Genomic DNA, 24,568 nt, shown 5'->3' with positions numbered 1-24,568 from the left:
TAAGCATGCCTGCGTGAGCTAAGCCATGCACATCGTTTAAGACAGCAGCTGGTACACAGCAAGCACTCAGCAGGGTCACTTATTGTAGTCCTCGCTCATTAGGAGGCAGGTGTGGAATGAATGAGGCAGGAGGTGCTGGAGGGGATTCGTAGTCTGGATGTTGCTGGGGCTGGGGGCTGAAGCATCAGAGATGGCTTGGATGACCTCCCCAGTCTCTCCAGCTGTGGAACTCAAACAGCTCCAGCTAGGAAGCTGTGTTTGAGTCATGGGGGCAGATGAGCAATTTTCTTAATTGAGCAGGAGCTAATGAGAGCTGTATTTTTTTGAATCTGCCCATTGGATGAGAACAAACGTTAATGACCACTGAGCTGGAAAGGCCAGATACAATTTACCAAATGAGAGAGCATCTTCCCCCATCAGTTATAAAACAGCGTGCAGAGGACCGGGGCATATTTTCCAACAGCGAAAGTCCATCAGCAGCTACAGTGTTAAATGCAGAGCGAAGGACCCATAAACTGGCAGCCACGTGTGAAGCAATTAGATGTGGCACTGCCCCCGCAGCCACGTTCCAGCAGCTGCCTCTGTTGGAGCTTTCAAGGCTCAGCAACTTGTAGGATGACAGAGGAATAATAATGCGCTGGTTTTCTTTGCGGACACAAAGCAGGCTGCATTGGGGGAACTACTCTCTCCTGATTGTGGGAAGATTCAGAAAACATCCTCACCTGGGTCTTGAGAGAGGGGCAGAGCTAAGTTCTCCCTGGGTGGCACCTCGGACCAGCTCCCTCTGCCAAAACAGACTCCATAATCTGCTGATGGCCAAAATGAAGGACACTGGACACGCCTGGTGAGAAACCCAGACTCCAGTAGAAGTGATAGAGGTCTGGCTGGCTTCCTCTCCTTTGGTTTTTAAAAGGCAAACCATCTCACTATGTTGCTTAGGCTGGCCTCAAACTTCTAGGCTCATGTGATTCTCCTTCCTCGGCCTCCCAGGGAGCTGGGACTACAGGCACTTGTCACTGTGTCCAGCTTCCTTGTTTTTAATGGTGCACGCAATCTACCATTTCACATTTTACATCTCCCATTCCACCAAGTGCACAGTTTTTTACTCTATCTTGGTAGCCCAGAGAGTGTTCCTAAGTCACTGGGGCTCAGTGAGGTTGGTGGTCATTTGACTAGGTTAGCTTGGTTAATTCCTTCCCTTAAATGCCCATAATTTGAGGTATTAAGGATATTGACATAAGGCGAGAAGAACACTGGTCAGGGTAATGTCTGGGCATGGAGGAAGAATGAAGGCAGAACATTACGGGGTTTCTCTTTCTCTTTTTTCTGACTATCTCCTTCGAGAGCTTGGAGCATGAGTGAGTCCCATCGACTGGCATTTTTAAGGGAGATGGTGAGGCCAGGACTAAACCAGTCCCATTCCTTGGATCCTCTGGTGGGAACTCGGTCCTTCCATTCAACACACAGCACATATTCATGCACCTGTTGCTGGGGAAAAGATCTTTCCAGTGGATGGCTTCCTAATTTCTGATGGGCCATCAATTTGGATATGGCCCTGGGTGTGTGGTGTGTCTGAGTGGGCGGCACCTTCTCACCAGGAGCAAGCCTGACTGCCCTGTTTGCTCCATGCTCCTGGCCAAGGGGCCACTGCCGTCCCTGCCCCAAGGCCTCTGTGAGATCCTCCTCCACTCCACATCCTGAAAGCTGCTTGCCTTCACGGTCCTAATGATGCCAAGAATCCTCTGAAGTTTCTGGGAAGAGTGGTTTTGAAAGGGACGAGGGGCTCCTGTGTTACCCAGGCACTGGGAGCATGGTTGTCTGTGTGGCCGAGGCAGCATTGCTTAGTGTTTGAGTTGACCATCTCTCCTAGAATCTTGGTTCCACCTCTTACTCTGTGTCTTTGGGAGAACTACTTACCTTCTCTGTGCCTTGGTTTCCATATCTGTAAAATATGGATAATAAAAGTACCTACTATTATTATGTCATGGAAACTAAGTGACAGCATGTATGTAAAGTGATTAGAAAGGTGCCTTCATTGCCTTCTGTAGAAGGAGACCCCCTCTCCCGCCACCACAGCTGCCCAGTCTTTAACATTGCTACTTCATGTTCTTATGTGACTTCTTTCTAGGACTCAAATCTGGTCTGGGTGGGATGGGGTGGGGCAGGGAGGAAGGGGGAGGACAGCTGCCAGGTTGTCTCAGGCTCAGCCTCCTTTCTTTCCTTTGCGCACATGACTTTCCTCTCCTCATTCTGACACCAAAAACATTGATCAGTTCCCAAGCATATCAGCATATGGACCTGGGTGCGCACAGGGGTCACAGCTCTGCAAACTGCATGTGTGAATCCAGCGGGGTCTTGCTGGGCCCCTCTGAACTATCCCTGCAGGCCCATTTTACATCCATTGCAGCCTTTTGTGGCTTTCTCGCCCACTAAAGCCCTCCTGCCATCTAAAACTAGTGCCTTGCGTTGGAATTTCTCTCCCAGGCATGTTGTCATGATCACCAAAATTACTCCCAAGCATTTGCAGATATTCTCAGTGCTACAATCAGTTTTCTGCTGGACACTGTCAGGCCCAGTCCAGTATTTATCAGCTATGCCTCAAAAGACTGTTTCCTTCCAGAAGACCTGTGTACAGGCAACACCGGTTTGTCCCTGAGTATTGAGTGACATTATGATTTGCGTGTCCCTCAGTGTTGGGTGGCATCAGGATCCTTGCATGTCCCTCAGTGTTGGGTGGCATCAGGATCCTTGCGTGTCCCTCAGTGTTGAGTGACATTAGGATCCTTGCGTGTCCCTCAGTGTTGAGTGACATTAGGATCCTTGTGTGTCCCTCAGTGTTGGGTGGCATCAGGATCCTTGCAGCTGCAGAGCTCCTCAATCTCCTTCTGTCTAGGAGAGCATGGCCACTTTTGTCCTCTCTGTGCCCTGTTTTGACCCTGCGCATCTGCACTGGTAGATGGAGGTGAGGACTATGACTGATTTGCCGTTATTTATGGGAGGTGGATGTCAGTTATAATAATTTACTTTTTTATTAAGCCATCGTTGTTCCCTTCTGTTTCATCTTCAAATGAGATGCCCTTCTTTTATGTTTCCCTTTGACTTGTAACTTCTCCCCTGCCTTCCCTTTCCTTTTACATTAAAATATTTGTTGTTCATTCATTTCATAGTATGTGTTTGTTCTCTTAGTATCGGCTGAATGAAACTGTTCAGCAAATAAAAATGGTCAATAATTTAAACATATGCATTTACTAAATATAACTTTTATTTTAAAAATAGAAGTTTTTTAAAACTTATTAACTGAGCACTCCCTTGAAAGGATTGAGTCCTCCAGTTCGGAGAAACGCACTGCTACCTCTGTTTTTGCATCTCTCTCCCTTCCTCTCCCCCTCCCTTTCTCTCTCTCTCTCTCACACACACACACAGTGAATAATTGGTGGTAATCAGAAATCTGTGACTTTTTTTCAGCTGAACTGGGGTTTATAGCATAGAGATAAAAATATGGGCTATGATGATCCAAATTTTGGGACTGACTGCACTCATTAGTAATATGCATCTGGGAAGCCCACTAGGTCACTCTCAGCCCCACTTTCCTCATCTTTAAAATGAAGACATTTGGCTTCTGATTCTGTAAAGTCCCATCCACCCCTTATATTCCACAGCTCTCTGGATTCTGAAGACCAGGGCTCCAATTCACAGTGTCCATTAATCCAGGAGCCACAGAGGCAAGTGCTTATTTGCATAGAAATAGAATGCTAATCGGGTGCAGACAAAGCTCATCAGAATCAAGACGGCTGTCAGAGCAACACCCTTCTGAATGTGCCCAGACAAGGCGAGCAGAAGCAGGAGAAATTAAATTGAGCTGGAGTAGTGGAGTACTATCAGTTATCGGCGGCCCCAGGCACGTTAAATGGCATCTGGCTTATGAGTGCTTAGCAGGGGAGCTCTTATCGCTCCAGTCCTGGAATTTGGAACCATTATCTGTTAGAGCAGAGGGATTAAAAATAATGTCTGGGCCTGATGGGCAGCGGTGAACAGTCAGCCACATGGTGCCGTTTATTGCTGGTGGAGAAGGAGTCTTGGCCGAGCGAAGCCAGGGGGCTGAGATAGGGAGATTCCGAATCACCCGCAGATGACCAAGGTCACTCAGGAAAGTCTGGCCGACTTCTCTGTAGCTAAATTTTCATCTTCATTTTGTGAAGAGTTATCATCTGACTCTTGTTATTAAAATAAAATGCAATAAGGTGGCAACAGCCCTTTGGAAAATTATAAATACCCTTGACATGAGTTTGAGCAGTGCGGGTCCACTTAGATGTGAATTTTCTTCCACCACTGTTATTCATGAGAGAGCAAGACCATCTCTCCTCTCCCTCCTCTTCCTGCTCAGCTGACTCAAGGTGAAGACGACAAGGATGAAGCCCTTGAGGATGATCCACTTCTACTTAACGAATAGGACATAGATTTTCTTTTCTGTATGATTGTCTCAATAACATTTTATTTTCTCTAGCTTATTGTCAAGAATGCAGTAGATAATACATGTAAAGTACAAAATATGTGGTTAACTGACTGGTTGTGTTACTGGTAAGGCTTTGGTCAACAGTAGGCTATTAGTTAAGTTATTGGTGAGTTAAAAGTTATACATGGATTTTCTAGTGCGCAGAGGGTCAGCCTCTTAGCCCCTATGTTGTTCAACGGTCAGTTGTGGTGTGAAAGTTGTCATAACAAAAATGGAGTCCCTTGTGTCAAAGCCTAGCAAATGGAGCCAAAAGGCCATGGAGGGCTATCTTGTACAATTTTCCTGATAATGGAAACTATCACAAGAAATATTTTCAAACTGCAGCTTACTACATGAGTCACTCAAGGCAAATTAGCAGCACAAAGACAGCTAGCCACTTATACAAGAACCCCTGCTTGTTTCAAAAACTGTCTCACAAGCCCAGTTCAAAACTACAAGGGCTTAACCATAACTCCAAGATTACAAGTCCGACCTAGCAACTACGGACACTTGTCAATAAGAATTTGCCAGCTCTTGTTAGATGACGCCAACACCAACGAGCTTTCTTTCAAAACAACTTGTATACCCTCCTCTCTCCCCAGTAAAACTCTAACTTTCCTTTGTTTTCTGGACATGCCAGAGACCACCCTGGTTTCTGTATCTGTCCAAAATTGTAATCCTATTTCTTTGGTCATTCCTAAATAAATCTTTTTTGCTTGGAGACTCACCTCTACGTATTTTTATTTCAAGTTGACAGTACGATCCATACCAATAATCAATTTTCAGGCAACCAATACTCAGCATTTATTATATGCTTGATACTGAGAATGGTAATAATAGCCAAGACTTATTAAGCACTTATTAGGTAGATGCTTTGTAAGTACCATCATTGTCCCCATTGGGGAGTTTAGTAAACGGAGGCAAAGTACTTTGACTGAGATCATAGCTGTTGCGTGGCTGGGCTGAGGCTCCAATTCGCTCTAGAACCTGCAATCTTAACCATAATTATACATGCCCTTTAATAATAATCATGGCCTTATTAAGAAATAAATCCAGTCTTTTATGTAATATATATTTCACTTATTTAAGACATTATAATCTTGATATATATTTTAGTTAATAAAGAATAAGCACATTTTCATGTCTTTAAAAATTGCTCCTTGACATAATCAAAGGGTACATGTTATAACGAAAGGAATTACTGCAATGTAAATAGAAAGACAAACTTAGTTTCTTTCTATTACAAATAATTTTAAAAGGAGAATTTGTCTATAATTTGTATCATTTCTCAAAAGTGAAATTATTGTATAAAAGAGTATGTATGTTTATTTTAAATTTGAAAAATTACAGTCCAGATTTCTTCTTTTTTGAGATGGAGTCTTGCTCTGTCACCCAGGTTGGAGTGCAATGGTGTGATCTTGGCTCACTGCAATGTCCGCCTCCTGGGTTCAAGCTATTCTCCTGCCTCAGCCTCCTGAGTAACCGGGATTACAGGCATCAGCCACCATGCCTGGCTAATTGTTGTATTTTTAGTAAGGATGAGGTTTCACCATGCTGGCTAGGCTGGTCTTGAACTCCTGACCTCAGATGATCTACCTGCCTCGGCCTCCCAACGTGCTGGGATTACAGGTGTGAGCCACCGTGCCTGGCCCCAAATTTTAAGTATATCTAAAAGTAGGGAGAACGATGTTATGAATCCAGTGTTTCCATCACCAGCTTCAGCAGTTATCAACACCCAGCCAATCTTGTTCCATTTATTCCCTCCCCACAGAGCAATTATTTCAAAACAAGTCCCAGATGCTATCTCATCTATAGAGATTCTATTTTGTCTTTCTAAAGGATTAAGACTCTTTTTTAAAAAACCTGCAATATCATTGTCACATCTAAAAAAATTAACTATTCTTTAATATTGCCAAATACCTTGTCAGCTTACATTTCTTTGTATTATAAACAGTCATGTGCCATATAACGATGTTTCAGCTGATGAAAGATCTCATATATGATGGGTGGTACTATAAGATTATAATACCATATTTTGATTTACCATCATGTCACAATTCCCTACAGTATTCAGTACAGTAATATGCTGTGCAGATTTGCAGTCTAGGAGCAATAATAGGCCATACCATCTAGCCTAGGTGTATTGTAGGCTATCCTATCTAGGTTTGTGTAAGTACACGCAATGATGTTTGCACAGTGACAAAATCTCCTAACAATTCGTTTCTCAGAACATATCATGTCTTTTCTTGCCTGGTGCACAGGAATGCTACACAGATACTAGAAAGTGATCTACACTCCTTGAAAGAAAGGGACCATAGAAATCCAAGGGGAATATATAAAAACATTTTTTTGTGATGTTTTTCATGATGTTCCTCATATTCAGAAGGGATGTCTATTGTGGGTGACCGAAATGTCATATAAAGTGAGAAATGTTCTTGTTGGCCCCAGTTCAGTAGACAGGGTAAGCAGTCAGCCCTAATGAGGCAAGTGGGGCTGAGAGACACTTATGGATGGCCACTTTCTCACTGTGTCCTCACATGGTGGAGAGAGTGAGCTCTGGTGTCTCTTCCTCTTATAAGGACATTAATCTTATCATGGGGGAGCCTACTCTCATAACTTCATTTAAACCTAATTACCTCCTGAAGGCCCCAACTTCAAATACCATCACATTGAGGCTTAAGACTTCAATGTATATATTTAGGTCTTCAGCATACAAACATTCAGTCCATTAACATTCAATAAAACTTCAAATCATTCCAATGAAGTATTTACTAGCAACCTTTTTGCCTCTATCTCTGTCTGTCTCTTTCTTTCTTGTGTAAACACTTAGGCACAGAAATGTTAAATAACTTGCCAGAGTTTACACAGGTGACAAATGGTAGAAAAAGTGCTATGGTTTGCATATGTCTCCCAAAGTCCATGTGTTGAAAACTTAAATCTAACACAACAGTATTGAGATGTGGAATGTTTAAGAGGTTAAAGGTTTAAGAGGTGATTAAAGGTGAGGGAAGAGCTCTCATGAATGAACTAATGTCATTATCATGAAAATGGGTTTGTTATAAAAGTGAGTTCTCTTGCTTGCTTTCACATGCTTTTTTCACCATGGGATGCCTTCCACCGTGTTATGAGGCAGATGCAGCAAGAAGGCCCTCACCAGATGCAACCCCTAGATCTTGGACTTCCCACCCTCCAGAAATCATGAGCCCAATAAACTGCTATTGTTCATAAATTACCCAGTCTATGGTATTGTTATAGCAGCACAAAATGGACTAAGACAATCAAGATTTGAACTCAGTGACTGTGACCTTGGAGCCCTGCACTTTCATCCACTTTGCTATACTGCATCTAAAGCAAAATAATGATAATTTCTCGAGAAAAATCTTGCCTTAGCGACAGACAGGAGTAGTGATTTCAAGGACAGTAGATGTCTTCCCATGATTGAATTTCCTGTATGTAGACAGAAGGCCCCTGTAAAGAGAAAATACTCCATGGAAGATACTTCATGGGAGAGGGAGAGGATGATGGGACACTTCTTGACCCTGAATCAACTAGTAACCTCCGCTGCTTGACAGCACTTAGGTGACCTCTCTGCCTCAGAAGTAATGGTAGGCAGGAGAGGTAAGTTTTGAAGAAGCACAAGAATTAGAGAAGGGCAGGGCACTGGAAACAGTCCTAAGATGCTGAAGTGCTTCAGGGGACTAAGGGAGCAAGACTGGTGAGGTCCCCGACCCCATAAAATTATCAGATACAGTTTTTGTGTGGAAGGGCAGAGAAGGACTAAATGGAGCATGTGAGGAGGGCCAGTGGGGTCCAGAAGGCTCCCTTCTCTTCTCCATAGAAGTAGCACTGCCGTGGAAGTTTGTAGAATTGCCAAACACTGTAATACCTTGCCCAATTTACACTGGTGTCAATGAGCATTAGACTTTTGAGCTAATTAATTAGACTTTTGAGCTAACTTTTGAGCTGCCTACATATGTCAGCACCCTCTATCTGCGAATAATTCCTGTTTCTTCTCACTGCAGACTCAGAACATGCCCCACATCGTTTACATGACATTCTGGCAGCCCTATGCCATCCAGAGGGCCTTGTCCAAGTTTGCACCATGATCCAGGGCCAGGGTTTGGACTTAAGCCCAGATTCTGACTTCCAAGTTCCTGCTTCAGCCATTACTTGCTAACACTCCTTGTTAATTTTCCTTATCCACAAATTTGCAGGCTTCACCAGCTCTAGATTGAAACTAATTTCTTTAATAGTTGGTGCCCTCATTCATTTTCTTTCAGTTTAGCTGTCCTGTCTGGAAGCCCAGGTGAGCCTCAGGCATGACTCAGTATGCTTGGCAGACTCTTGCCACTATTAACCAGAAGGTGGGCTGTGAGTCCAGGCCCTGCCTACCACCTCCTTTCCTCTTTTCACTTTGACCTTGTTGTAGACTGACTGCATCCCTCCAGATTTATCTGTTGGAACCCTAATCCCCAATGTGATGGGGTGTGGAGGTGGAGCCTTTGGGAGGTGATTAGTTCATGAAGGCAGAGTCCTCATGAGTGAAATTAGTGCCCTTTGGGAAGTGGCCACAGAGTTAGTTCCCCCTCTTTTTGCCAGGTGAGGACACAGCGAGAAGCTGACTGTTGAAACCAGGGAGAGGAGTCTCACCAGAACCTGATCATACTGGACCCTGAACTCAGGCTTCCCGGCCTCCAGAACTTGGAGAAATATCTATCATTTAAGACCCCAATTAATGGTATTTTTGCTGTAGCAACCTGAGCTAGGGCAGACCTTTCAGGCCTTTATAGAATTTGTGTGTCTGTGTGGGATATGTACTTAAAAAGAGAATGCCTTCCCAGGTTTCTTTTGGTGCCTAGAAAGATGTGAAGTGCTTTTGATGTCCTTAGATAGTGACCAAAAATGGTGAGGCCTGGGTATCTGGACCTTCACCTCTGAGCTATGCCTGGATATGTAGAGACTACTGGAATGCTTTGTGATTTCCGGCGCAATAGGAAGAGAGACCGTCCAAGTGACAGGCAGGAAACACGCTTCTGTTCTCTTCATTCATTCCTGAGTCCCTGGGTCACCCAGTGTGGGCTGTTACTCACCACCCATTCTGTCCCTGCCTCAGCCCTGAAGCTGCTTCTTTCCTGGTGGATCCAGCTTCCCTCTAGGGACATACACTTGCCGGATATTCACTTTCCCAGACTTGCTTCAAGCTGGGACTTGTGTTTGTGGTCCAGTCCTGGCGGAGGGGAACACGAGGGGGAAAGGATGCTGTGTGTGTCTGCGTGGGAGTCTTAAAAAAAGGTTGACTTCCTAATGAAAAGGGAGCCACAGGGAGAGGCACCAGTCCGTGACTGTAAATGATGCTGGGATTTACAGCAGACATCTGATAGCCCTGAGAGTAGATATTACCACACTGGGAAGAGGAAGAGCAAAAAGGCAGACAGAACCTGGATGTATCAATGAAATGCCGCAGCAATTGAGCAATCACCCTTTCTCTGATCTTCTCGTTTTATATCTTTATTGCTTGAGCTATTTGAATTGGATATTTACTAACTTGCAACCGAAAACATCCAAATACCTGCTTACCCCCAGCTTCCCTTGCGAACTCGTTATCCTTGGAGAGGTGCCCGAGGCAGCTCCTTCCTCACAACTGCTGACATAGTTTCTGGTGCACATTTCTTTTGGCACCAGGCTTATGAGCTGCATACACATACACACACATACATATACACACATACACACACAATGCCTTCATGCACTTCTTTTCAGGTCAGTGTGGGCATGTGTGTGGGTGTCTGTGTGTGGTGTATTTTTAACTACACAGGGAATATGAATGAGAGGAACAGAGTATCAAAGTTTAAACTGGCAGTGGCAAAGGCTGTCTCTGGGTCATGGAGGGTCTGGTAGTGAAAAAGGTGCTCCACTGTTGTGTGGGTGCAGCCTGTCGGCTCTATTGAGGAATTGCTCATGCTTTTCCCAAGGCATTTGCCAAGAGAGCATTTGTGTTCCATTAACTCAGCACTTGCAGGAAAACCCAGAATAGTCTGGATCTGCTTTTCAGGGTTAAAGATACCCGAATACTGGGTTCCTGCAAAGGGATGGAAGGCATTTATGGTGGATTCAGGAAAGGCGAACCAATACTCTGGATTTATATGGCTAATTAGAAAGACTGCTTGATGCTGTGCAAAGAACAGAAGTCTCGGGAGAAAGTAACCATGTAACCTTGGAGTTAAGAGCTAAGCATGGGACCACTAGACGTAGTCAGATATGAACCTTGGGTGTTAGGATATCAAATGTCTAAAGTTCAGAGGAGGGCATGTGCAAGAGGCTGAGGTTGTTCTGACATATGGAAAAGCTGGGCTTGAGAGAGTTAAATGCAGAGGATGAGACAGTTTGGGAAGAGCAGAGCTGGGAGCAGGCTTGAGACACATGCAATGGGGAAGAAGAGGACTCAGTCAACTCCAGTGGGAGGAAAGTCACCAAGGTGGACTTCTAGAACATCACTGGTCATGCAGTGATTTGGCTGTAGGGAGAAGACATTAGTCTAGGCCAGTTTTCCACTCTGGGAAATAGAACTTGAACATGGCCCAAGCCTGATGACGTATCAGAATTCCTGGATTGAAAACTTCTGTAAAAAATGCACACGGACACTCCAATTCCCACCCTATTCACACCCTTAGATTCTGATGCAGTTGTTTGAGAAATTCTAACTTAAATAGTCCTTGCAATTTATAGTTTTTGAAAGGTTTCTGGGTGATTCTGATGAGCAGACAGGTTTAGGAACTTCAGAAATAAGCAGTGTCAGTGTTGACAGAAAGGTGTAGAGCAGGTGGTAAATGAACTGAAGCTGACAGGCAGTCAGGCCTCAAGGATCAGGGGTCAAGGATGTCAACTCCATTCCTGGTCAATGTAATTTCCCTAGAAATTACTGAAATACACAACTGTGGGCTGACATCAGCAATCCTGGGGAAATTATGAAATGTACTCATCATATGAGGTGTGTGCTGGTGTTCCTATTTTACACATGATCAAACTAAGGTTCAGAGAGGGTAACAGATTTGCTCAAGATCACAAGTCCAGTCAGTGGTGGAATTGGGAAGTGGAATCAGGTGTTCATTCATCCAGTGACCGTGGGAGAGTGACCTCAAAAGTCAATGAGGAACAATCTTGTGCACTCAGGAGAAACAGAAACTACAGAGAAGAAAAGAAAGGAAAGAAGAATACACTGGGCTTGATTAGAATGAGAGCAAGCAAGGCAGGGTATCTTTGTTAGTGTTGCTGTAACAAAATGACACAGACTGGGTCACTTATAAACAATGGAAACTTATTTCCCTACAGTGCTGGAGGCTGGAAAGTTCAAGGTCATGGTGCTGGCCTTTGGTGTCTGCTGAGGGCCTTCTTGCTGCATCTTCAGACGGTAGAAGAGAGAAAGGGCAAAGAGGGCCTAAGCTCATTCCCTCCAGACCTTTATAAGGAATTAACCCATTCATAAGAACAGAGCCCTTGTGATTTCATCACTTCCCAAATGGCCCCACCTCTTACTACCAACACAATAGGGATTACGTTTCAACATGAGTGTTGGAAGGAACACATTGAAACCACAGTATGGCAGAAGGAGAGAACGTTATTACATATGAGAGAGAACTCTCTTATTTTCTTCATTTGGCTTCATTCATTTATGACATATTTATTATTATTTCCACAAATACAGTTTGTCTTTCCTCTGAGTTCCAGTTTCCCAACTGTGTGAACCCCCCTACCTCATCTTTCTCCAATGCCTTAAATGATCCCTTATTCTCAAACCCTTTTTATGACCACTTTCTTGTCACTTGGCTGGAGGTCATGTAATACGGCAGCTCTTTAGCTTTCTTTGTACATGCACTTCTTTTCAACTAAATACCTTGGGGCACTGAGAGAGTAAAGTGGGCCGTTGGCTTCTGAAAGGAATTATGAATCACTTTGTGGGGATATTGGCTTCTTTCACTTTGTACATAATGCCTCTTCAGCAGCCAAATATAGAAATGACCCATTTGTCTGAAAGTAGCCAAAACAAATCCATTGCTAATTGGTTTTTATGATCCTTTTTGGATCTTTTGATACTTTGTGCTAAGAACTATAGGAACATTGAGGTCTCTAAAAGAGGAAAATTCAACATGTCAGTATATATTTACAAGAGCCAATGAGCCTTCAGAAGCATCTGCCTTTTTAACGATGAATAATGGGCATCCCAGGACAACGGTGTGCATGAGCTTTCCAAGGCAGGAGGAAAATGCCATTTGCTGTGGAGAGTCCACAAAGCACTTTACGATCTTCTGTTGTTCAGTTTGAAAAGTAGGAAAAATAAACTCCATGCCGTCTTCTTTCTAGGGTTTGCCCATCAACAGCAAGAACTATGTTCTGCAGTAGACATTTTGGGCAGTGATATATTACGCCTTAAATTAAAGTAGCCATTAAAATATTATGCTAAGCATATTCTTATTTATGAGACACTAATTTATTGTAAAGTAGTTTACTTTCTTCTATGGCTGAGTTTAATACGTTTCTTTCAGAAAAACCATAAAAAGCATGCTCGGAGAAAGGAGATTCTGTTGCTTTTTAAAATAAGCAATGTAGCTGTCACCAGATGTTATGAAGATTGATTACTAATGCATCTTTAATGAAGATAATTTATTAGATAATAAGGGTTTTTTTCCCTCTAAATTTTCAGTAGGAGGAAATCACTGAGTTTTTCCATTTTAAATTAAAGGCTTTCTACAATTGGTTTTTCACTAAGCCTTAAAATGGATGATCAAATTCAATTATGTAGCAAATATGCTTAGGATGAAGCTTATGCTACTGTCTTATACTTTTATGTCTGCTTGAATACCAACAAACCTCCTGACAGCAAGAACCAAACAAGATGCATACCATGACCAAGGTGCCTAGTAGAATGCTAGTGATGTATGATAGGTGCTCCATGAATATTTGTTGGATGAATAATGTCTTAAGCTGTTTTTCTTTCTGCAGAGTGTGCTTGTCCTAAGCTTGTATATCAGTGATGGATTGCTATGTAGCATTCACATTTCCTCATATCTCTCTTTGTTATCTTTCAGCAGCCAGGACGGGAGGCAGGAAGCAGAGGCGAAGAATGAATTAGCCCAACTGTGTCCCTGTCTTCTTCACTGAAGGAGGTTGAAACTGTCTTGTCCTGGTAATGCTAAGTGGTCAGCCTGTGGTTCAGCTTCATAAGCTAGCCAGTGGGAAATTTCCTATTCAAGGTGGCTAAGAGCTCTAAGATGACCAAGGTGAAGCTGTCACAGAAATTCTTCTTAAATTGTTGTGTCTAATGGCAAAAAATATAAGTTGAAGAATTGTCTCTGAGAAAGACTGGGACACATAGTCCAAAAGGATTATGGGCTGGGCATGGTGGCCATGCCTGTAATCCCAGCACTTTGGGAGGCCGAGGCAGGCAGATCACCTGAGGTCAGGACTTCAAGACCAGCCTGGCCAATGTGGTGAAACCTCGTCTCTACTGAAAATACAAAAATTAGCTGGGCATGGTGATGCTACTTGGGAGGCTGAGGTAGGAGAATGGCATGAACCTGGGAGGCGGTGGTTGCAATGAGCCAAGATCATGCCACTGCACTCCAGCTGGGCCACTGAATGAGACTCCATCTCAAAAAAAAAAAAAAAAAAAAAAAAGGCATTATGAAAAGAAAAACTTTTCCCTGAAGTCTCTTATTTTATCTGAAAAATGCGTGTAAGTTTGCATTGCAAGCCATAATATACCTCTTTGTTAAAGAGGTTAGTCTCTAGTTGTTAGTCTCCATAAATGTAACAAAGATTTCAAATAATCTTGATTTCAACCAATGGAACTAATTGATTATGTTGTATCTAGACTACAAGGTTGTTTACACATATTTATACTCCCTCAGCTCCTCACCATTCTTTGTTAAATAGGTATATTATGATAAAATAAGCAAAGGAAAAGAGATATGTTATGATTACAAAGAGGTATATGTGATAAAATGAAACAAAGGAAATGGAACATGAGTCTTTGGCTAATGTTGAGTTGAGTATAATTTCCGGAAAAGTAGACTGAGTTGGAAAGGACCAGTGTCGAATATCACATTCAGAGCCCCTGCTTAATGTTTTCTTCAGACTTGGGTTCACACTCTTTTGGAAACATAGGCCCCCATAAACATGATGACAGTGTCTTCACTGCTTGCCAAGTTATATCAGGGTAATCACCAAGGACAGATGCCTGAATGTGCCACAGAGCTGGCATGGTGCCACATTTTCAGCCACAGTCCCTAAAATCTTGAATAAGTGTCTCTTAGTGAGAAATTAAGCCATCTGGGTCCTGTGACGGTTAATTAAAAATTTTTTTATTTCTATAATAAAATATTTTTTTATTTCTATAGGTTTTTCTATAGGGGAACAGGTGGTATTTGGTTACATGAGTAGATTCTTTAGCGATGATTTGTGAGATTTTGGTGCACCCCTCTGACGGTTAATTGTATGTGTCAACTTGGTTAGGCCATGGTATCCAGATAATTGGCCAAACATTGTTCGAGATGTTTCTGTGAAGTTTTTCTTGACCTTTAAATCAGTAGATTTTGAGTAAATCTTATGACCTCTCACAAGCTGGGTGGGTGAGCATTATCCAATCAGTTGGCGGCCTTAAGAGAAAAACACTGACGTCCCTGGGGTAGGAGGGAACTCTGTCAGCAGACAGCCTCCAGACTCAAACTACAGTTCTTTCCTGGGTCTCCAGGCTGCCTGCCTATCCTGAAGATTTTGGATTTACCAGCCTCTATCATCACATGAGCCAGTTGCTTAAAATAAATCTCTCTATACACATCAAATTGGTTCTATTTTTCCCACGAACCCTGACTCATACAGGTCGTGTGGTGGACTGAGAATGGACCTGCCAGACCTGCTTCCAGGTGCCCCAGCCCTGATGGCCAGGGCTACTTGCATAATTTATTCCCTCTCCTGGAGTGTCCTCAAACAATAAGAATCTCACCCAGTTCCCTGGTAATGCAAGAGAATCAAATGATGCAATCTTTTCAGCACAGTAATTTTTAATTTTTTCCTCTAGCTTTACAAAAAATAGTATATTCTCCAACATGGAAAGTGAGACTTTTCACATTTCGTTTGCATATGGTATGACAACACCTTTTGAGGGAAAATATTTCGGAAGTTTTTTCTTTAAGCAGTTGGTAAAATCATTATCCTTGGAGATGTGTGATACATTTAAGGAGGTTAGACAAAAGCATTTAGAGTGGCTCTCAAGGACAATGGCCCTTGCTGTCTGTTTTGTTATCCTCAAGGTTAAAGAAGAGATGAAACAAAACATCTTTTGAACTAGGATACAAAAATGATTGCATCTGTGACTAAGATTTATGAACTGAGTGTGTGTAGTACATTAGTAGGTCCAGTTAATGAAAAGGCTAACGGCAAGAGAGACAAAAGAGGATTAACAATTCTAGCTGTTAGTCTCCATAAATGTAACAACAAAGATTTCAAATAGTAGTAATTTCAACCAATAGAACTAATTGATTGTGTCCTGTCTAGACTTACAAGGTTCTTGTTCACACGTCTTTATATCCCCTTGGCTCCTCACCCAGTGCCCTATACTAAGGAGATGATCAATAATAGTGGTTGACATAACACCAGCAGCTTTAATTTGTACAAATTAATGAAAGAAAATGTGAGGTCTACTGTCACAGCTCCTTTGTGTGCTGTATGTACCCAAGAGAATGAGGCTAGTATGATATCAATATCCTGGAAATGCGTTTAAACAAACACAAAAGTTTTCTTACTCTCCAGGCTGTTCTTTACCATATAAAGCCACAGTGAAGCTTCATTTAATTAGCAAAATGTGAATAAGAAAAACATAACCAATTAAGAGGGTGAAACTAACCTAGGGGAGAGAGAGAGAGCATGAGATGAAAATATACACATGAACGTGTTTGTTGCAGGAAGGGATACATGTCCACCATCAAGATAAGATTGGGGACCCAATAGGATTTTGGAGTAAAGGAGAGGAAGGAGTCTAAAATGACATGAAGGTTTCAAGTAATGCCCTGTTGGTCTTAAAAACTGCTTTGTTCTTTTGCTGGATAAGATGATAATTTATGTTTTAGTTATAATTAGTTTGGAGATTTAGTGGGGGTACTTGGGTGGGCACTAGCATTTGGGGAATGTACTCTTATTCTTTGGCAAGAGAATTTGGGGATGTACAGAAAATAATTAGACTCAATAACAGATACAGTGTTATCTATGCCCTAGGTTGTTTAGGTATAAAGTGGTAGGACACAGGGTGACACTGCAAAGAGTGCTTAATATCACTTAACTGTGATAAATATTCTATGTTGAAATCAGGAACAAGTCAAGGATGCCCATGTCATCACTTACACACATTATCCTGGAGGTTCTAGCCAATGGACAAAAGATTAGGGGGAAATTTACATATAAAAATTAGAAAAGAAGAAACAAAGACAAATTATTAGAATAAAATAGAATATTTAAACAAAAAATTAATTGCCCTTTTATATATCAGTAATAAGTTAGAAAAGGAACATTTTAAATAATAAAAATAAAGGCATGAAGAACTAAAACTAATAAAATAATTCAAGACATTTATGGATCAATTTTTTAAACTTTATTTTAAAAATGTAATGACTTATATGTCATTAAAGAAGACACATAAATGGAGAGATATACCATATTTGTGGTTGCTGCTTCTTGGTAAATTGGTCTATGAATTTAATGCAATTCTTATCAAAATCCCAATAGCATTAGTGGTAGATCTGACAAGTTGGCTATAGAATTAAAGGAGGAACAATACAATAAGTAGTGCTAAGACACTGGTTGCTGTGTGAAAAAGAAAAGAAAATAGGAAAGTGCTTCACATCATATAAAAATCAATCTTCTTTGGGTTAAGAGTGAAAGTGTAGAAATCAAAATTAGAACTCTAGAAAACAAATTGAAGAATATCTTTATGAACTTGAGATAGGAGTGATATTTTTAAAAAGACACACCTAAAACAAAAGTTTGGTAAGTGGGCTATATTAATTACTTGAATTTCTTTTCATCAAAAGAGAAGTAAAAAATAAGTTATAATTATGTAAGGAAAATATATTTTAAACACACGTAATCTAATAAAGAATTCATATCTGGAATATATCTAGCAAATAATAAAAATATCACCAAAGAAAAAACTATCAAAAGAAAAATACTTGTCCTGTCTAAATATTTTTAGATACTGTGTAGGTAGACAGCAATGTCTGTCTAAATATTTCTATTTACCCAGTAGAAAGATGGGCAAAGGAAGAAATGAAAAGATAATTCATAGAAAAGGAAACAAAAATGATCAATAGGTTTATGAAAATATGGTCATTCTCATTAGCAATGAAGGAAATGTAATGCAATGCGATACCTTCTATTTTTCATCCACCAAACTTGCAAAAACTAGACTAACAATATCAGGGATTGTGAGAATATGGTCAATGGCATCATTCGTGCATTGATGGAGGCACACATCGGTCCAAACAAACTGGAAAACAATGTGGCATAATCTACTAAATTTGATGATGCACAACTTTTAAGACCTAACAATTCAACTAGCTATATATTCTCAAGAAAGAACTTGCTTATGTGCAGAAGAGGACAAACGTACATGTGTCTCCAGTTCAAAGCAATGTCTGTGATATGGTTTGGAGCTGTGACCCCACCAAATGTCATCCTGAATGGCATAGTCCCCAGAATTGAAGGTGGGGTCTCATGGGAGGTGATTGGATCATGGGGTGGCTTTCTCATCAATGGCTTAGCACCATCTCCCTTGGTACTATCCTTGTGAGAGTGAGTGCGTTCTCACAAGATCTGGTTGTTTTAAAAGTGTATAGCACTTCCTCTCTCTCCTCCTCTCTCTGATATTAAAAAGGGTTAGGAATATTGAAGTTTTTCTGGCTATTTGGAAAATATGTTTATGTTCTACTAGGTTCATGGACTTTAGGTTTCCATCACATTTACTTTATTTTATTTTTTTTAGACAGAGTCTCACTCTGTCACCCAGGCTGGAGTGCAGTGGTGCAATCTCGGATCACTGCAACCTCTATCTCCCGGGTTCAAGTGATTCTCCTGCCTCAGCCTCCAGAGTAGCTGGTATTACAGGCATGCACCAGCACATGCCACTGATTTTGCATTTTTAGTAGAGATGAGGTTTCACTACGTTGGTCTTGCTGGTCTCAAATGCTTGACCTCAAATGATCCACCTGCCTCAGCCTCCCAAAGTGCTGGGATTACAGGTGTGAGCGACCACACCAGGCCCATCATCTTGTTTTCACTTATCTGTTTCCAAAGAAGGGGTGAGTTAAGTGACAAACTTAGAGGGCATAATTTTATCCTTAAAGATCTTCTCCTTGTCTCAAAAAAGCAGCAGTTGAAAATAGCTTAAGTTCATTTGACCTCAAAATCTTGTTGCTTCTGTGCTCTTGGTGCTTGTTTATTTGAGAACACATCCTCAACACTTAAAATCCTTTCCTCTCCCCCTTCCTTGAATAGATGGTCATCTTCCTCTCTTTTCTACTCTGTTCAAAAACTAAAATTGGCAGAACACATTTGTTTGCATGAAACCCAGTTGCTCTGCTGGTGGGACATGCAACCTGCTGTCTTCAAGTAAAGAAGTTTCCAGAAATATTAAGACAAATGCGTAACCGTTAGTAGATTGGTAATAAAAACGTTACAAATGGTCAAACCATTTCTTCAGCATTTCCGAATATAGGGTATTTAGGGGAGGGGCATCATTCTAAAGATAAAGCATTCGGTCCTATTTAGCTGGAGTTACAGCCCACCACCGCCTAAACAACAATGGGACTAGTGGTATATCTCAGAGATTTGGGAGAAATCTTTAAACAAGAACCCATTGCTGCTCTGGAATATTCGTTTTCTTCCTGACTACTTTCAGTTAATAGAGTGAAAGTTAAAAGCATCAAACTCATGCAAGAGCTTTTATGAAAATGAACATTATCAAACAAATGGATCTTTAAAAAAATCTGAGAGTTGATGCATGCTAATAATATTAGCTTCAATTATATTTAGCCTTTTTCAAATAAAGCCCTTGCAAATAGATAAGAGAGAAATGCTTCCATTTCCGCTCCTCCCACCCCATCCTCCTTTATGCAGAATGACTCATGGGTTAGTCTGAGGCCCAAACAGCCAGCAAAGAAATCGACAAAAGCACAGAGGAAAAATGGTGCCTCTCTTTTTCCTTCCTTTAAGTGCTGACAGAAAGGTCTCCCAAGAGATGCTGAAATTGGTCAGGATGTTGGATTCTCTCTATTTGGCAAATTCCATTCTTTATACTTATTGTCTTCCTTGCCCCATTGTCATTTTCTGCGATTAAGTAAAAATAAATATTAGCATCATTAGGAAGCTGAGATAATTCCACGGTGAATACTAATTTGCCCTGGTCTGTCTGCAGTGTGTTTTCAAATCCCAAGCCCAGCTCATTTTGTCTCTGGAGTTTTAGAAAACACTATTTATAACATGAGTTGTCACCCTATGAAAGACACTTTCTGGAGGTGATAGTGAACCTTGCCATGTTTACACAAGAGGTATGTCTCAGTAAATCACAGCCTTGCCTTTGTACATCATTAGTGTTTTCAAGCCAGCCTGGAATATCTGCAGAAGGAAAAACCAGTTTACAGATGCCTGATAACTAACCACAGAGGCCTCATCGTTTTTCCCCTAGACTGAATCACTAGTCAGAGGAAATTATGTTGATAACTTTCATGCAGTTACATTGATAACAAATTAACACTTGAAGTCACCAGTATGCATTAATTGTAGTGATGCAGTCAACGTTCCTGCTGTTCGTTAATATCCACCTGGGTAATATCAATTTCCATCATGGAGCAGAGACAAGAGGGAGGCCTCACTCACCCTCTGGAAACTGCCACCTTTACTCCCTATTTTCATCTTTCATTCCTACCCTGAGATTGCTGGTTGCAGTATCTCATAGCAGTTTATGACATTACGACTGATCACAACATAATGATTCTTCATTGATTATACGCAGTTTATATGGGATTGTCAGAGATGGATCAGGGAGTATGCAAATAGAAATCATAACTACTAATGAATGCTAGGCCTATGCCTACCTGTCCTGGAACGTAGTGGCAATGTAGAGAGAAGCAATTCCAGTCCTGCATATAGGGCTAATTTACTCATTCTCTAAAATGAATTAGCAATCAATTCAGTAAAACACGGATTTGATGAATTTTCAAGTTAGAATCAGCTAATGTAATCACTGGAGCCTGCAAATCATAAAACTTGTTCTTTGTGTGACCATAAGTTCAAGAATTTTTGTTTTCAGTGATGTCCTTATCATTTTGGTTTTATGTACAGGTCACAATGACAGTTACTTTGACAACCGTAAACTCAGTTAATGGCTTGGCAAAGAAGTCTTCTCCTGTTAGTTGTTCTATTCACGAATCTGCAATTGGCACTCAGCTAGTAATTGTATGTGTACAAAACCAAACTGTACTATCCAGAATATTCTTAGTTAAGAGGTTAAACTCCAGATTCCCTGTTCCTCTTGACTCTGTGATACAGGACGAAGTTAAGAATATTTAAAAAAAATTTTAGACTCTCAACATACTTGAAATCCTTGACAATAGAAAATGTTATTTAGGGCAAGTTAATATCACATTAACTAACTTGGAGGAGAGAAAAGGTTTTTGTTTTTACTTTTGTCTTTTAATTTTGTGGAGCTTAGGCCTTTGTGAGAAAAAAGTTTGGCACACATTTACTGAATTAACATATTGAGTTAAGCTAAACTATACATTAAGAGAATACATCAAATAATTCACAAACTAGGAGTTGGTGCAATTTGTCGAAGATGATTTGTTCTAAATTTATGAGGCAGTTCTCTTAGGGGAGGTAGGGAGCAGGGACAAAGAATGCCCAAGAATTCAATTACCTGATGCAATAAATATGCAATTTATGATAATTGGTCTAGAGGCTGGGCTGAAGTTTATCCTCATATATTACTCACAAAATATTTGACTAAGATAAGGAACAACATGAAAACTCTTTCAGTTCCTAAAATTAAAACTAATTCAAATCATTCATTAAGTATAAACCCATCATATTTTCTAATTATATGTGATTCTTAAATAGTCATTAAAGCAAAGTTAACTGAACTTCTACTAGCCTATATTTTGTTGGGCTATTTCTAGTTACTGCATTTACCTGTAAGACAGAAACCGGACTTTTGAAGTCTTCTGAAATCCTAACTTGTCTTCTCCCCAATAATTAGACTGTACCATGATAATTAGACTGTACCATGATAATTAGACTGTACCATGGTAATTCTTCTCTGCTTCAGGATGAGAGTGGAGCAGAGTTCAGCACATTCATTTTAGGTTGACTCCCATGGATTTCTGAATCCCATTGCACATTTTCTGTCTACAGAACCACAGAAAGAGTTACTTGTGAATTTCCTTACAAGACCATTTACCAAGTGACCCCTTCATTGTTATTGTAGGAAGAGTTCAGATTTTCTAGGATCACCTTAAAGGCTATTTGCCTCTCGGTTGTTTTTACATATTGATGCTAAAAACACTCCACCAAACATGCTCATCTATCATCGTACTATAATCCACATTAAATTTCTCAAGTCACCATCAGGTGCTCAATGTATTCCTCTTCTTGTCTTCCTTCCCTGCCCCATCCAGGCAAATTTATGTGCTCCTCTCCTTGCTACCTTTCTGGCTCTTTCTAAACCATGCTTTTATTCCAGCTGTCTCCACCTCTCACTAAAATGGTAAGTCTCTTTTGACAGCCCTACAGAGTTAGGTTAAGACCTCTAAAGGAAAAAGAATGGGTCAAAACCAATATTCTCATTTAATGCAGTGACTTACAGTCTGACACCCAAAATAGCATATATTCCCCTGTTCTTACCTGATATAATGGATGAGGTGAAATAAATTATTTTCACTCCTTAAGCTGTAATTTATCCATGTGCTGATGAAAAAACCGCACAAGGCTGCCACTCATGGAGGATGCTGTTTTCCCCCAAGTTTGGAAATAAGGCAAGCTGTTAATAGTAAACATTTAAGATTACATCCAAAACCATGGTTGGAATTACATTCTTTTCTTACTGGGCAAATATTAATTTAAAAAATAATAAAAATCTCCAATGAGTGCATTATTGAGCAGCAGCCATGCCCCAGGCTTTGATCTTAGTGCTAGGGTGTATAGTAAGTGGTGAGTAAATGTTAGTCACTATTATCACTTAGCATTTATTAATCTATTTTGGCCCATGTTATGGTTTGAGTGTTTGGCCCCTCCAAACCTCATGTTGAAATTTGATGCCCAGTGTTGGAGGTGGGGTCTAACAGAAGGTGTCTGGGTCACTGACACAGACCTCATGAATAGATTAATGCCCTGAGAATGAGTGAGCTCTCAATTCATTCATTATTGCAAGAGCTGGTTGTTAAAAAGAGCCTGGCATCCCCTCTCCTTCGATTCCTCTCTCACCAGGTGATCTCTGCACGTCCCTGCTCCCCTTTGCCTTCTGCCATGAAGCCCTCACCAGATGCAGATGCCCAATCTTCCTACACTTTTCAGCCATCAGAATCAAAGTCAAATAAACTTTATTTTATTGTATTTTTTTAAATATAGGCCGGGTGCGGTGGCTCACTTCTGTAATCCTAGCACTTTGGGAGGCCGAGGCAGGTGGATCACCAGGTCAGGAGATCAAGGTCATCCTGGCTAACAGGGTGAAACCCTGTCTCTACTAAAAATACAAAAAAACTAGCCGGGCGTGGTGGCGGGCGCCTGTAGTCTCAGCTACTCGGGAGGCTGAGGCAGGAGAATGGCGGGAACCCGGGAGGCGGAGCTTGCAGTGAGCCCAGACCGCACCACTGAATTCCAGCCTGGGCGACAGAGCGAGGCTCCATCTGAAAAAAAAAAAAACAAGAAACAAGGCTCCTTCCGCCCTTCCGCGAATCGCAGCCTCTGGGACCAGGGTCGCTCGGTCCGTGCTCCGCCTCGCCGTGACTTCCTACAGCTATCGCCAGTCGTAGGCCACGGCGTCCTTCGGAGGCCTGGGCGGTGGCTCCGTGTGTTTTGGGCCGGGGGTCGCCTTTCGCGCGCCCAGCATGCACTGGGGCTCCGGCGGCCGCGGTGTGTCCGTGTCCTCTGCCCGCTTCGTGTCTTCGTCCTCCTCCGGGGGCTACGGCGGCGGCTATGGCGGCGTCCTGGCCGCGTCCGACGGGCTGCTGGCGGGCAACGAGAAGCTCACCGTGCAGAACCTCAATACCGCCTGGCCTCCTACCTGGACAAGGTGCGCGCCCCGGAGGCCGCCAACGGCGAGCTGAGGTGAAAATCCGCGGCTGGTACCGGAAGCAGGGGCCCGGGCCCTCCCGCGACTACAGCCACTACTGCGCCACCATCCAGGACCTGCGGGACGAGATTCTTGGTGCCACCATTGAGAACTCCAGGATTGCCCTGCAGATCGACAATGCCCGTCTGGCTGCAGATGACTTCCGAACCAAGTTGGAGACGGAGCAGGCTCTGCGTATGAGCTTGGAGGCCGACATCAGCGGCCTGCGCAGGGTGCTGGATGAGCTGACCCTGGCCAGGACTGACCTGGAGATGCAGGTCGAGGGCCTGAAGGAAGAGCTGGCCCACCTGAAGAAGAACCATGAGGAGGAAATCAGTGTGCTGAGGGGCCAAGTGGGAGGCCAGGTCAGTGTGGAGGTGGATTCGGCTCCGGGCACCGATCTTGCCAAGATCCTGAGTGACATGCGAAGCCAATACGAAGTCATGGCCTAGCAGAACCGGAAGGATGCTGAAGCCTGGTTCACCAGCCGGACTGAGGAATTGAACCGGGAGGTGGCTGGCCACACGGAGCAGCTCCAGATAAGCAGGTCCGAGGTCACTGACCTGCGGCGCACCCTCCAGGGTCTTGAGATTGAGCTGCAGTCCCAGCTGAGCATGAAAGCTGCTTTGGAAGACACACTGGCAGAAACCGAGGCGCGCTTTGGAGCCCAGCTGGCGCATATCCAGGCACTGATCAGTGGTGTTGGA

At 42.2% G+C, this 24,568-nt stretch overlaps 1 pseudogene across 1 annotated transcript in view; it reads left to right on the top strand.

Annotated features, from left to right (window-relative positions):
* The first annotated feature begins 356 nt into the window (after window positions 1–356).
* The window catches only part of LOC111546773, a 24,573-nt pseudogene continuing 361 nt past the window's right edge, over window positions 357–24,568 (top strand). Inside the window, exons 1-2 of the transcript XR_002732912.2 lie at window positions 357–610; window positions 23,505–24,547. The product of XR_002732912.2 is annotated as a keratin, type I cytoskeletal 19 pseudogene (transcript). The remainder of the gene's footprint in view (window positions 611–23,504; window positions 24,548–24,568) is intronic.

This window comes from Piliocolobus tephrosceles, chromosome 4 (assembly GCF_002776525.5).
Source record: "Piliocolobus tephrosceles isolate RC106 chromosome 4, ASM277652v3, whole genome shotgun sequence".
NCBI lineage: Eukaryota > Metazoa > Chordata > Mammalia > Primates > Cercopithecidae > Piliocolobus > Piliocolobus tephrosceles.
Note: the sequence above shows the minus strand (reverse complement) of the source record. Positions and strands in the feature narration are given on the sequence as shown.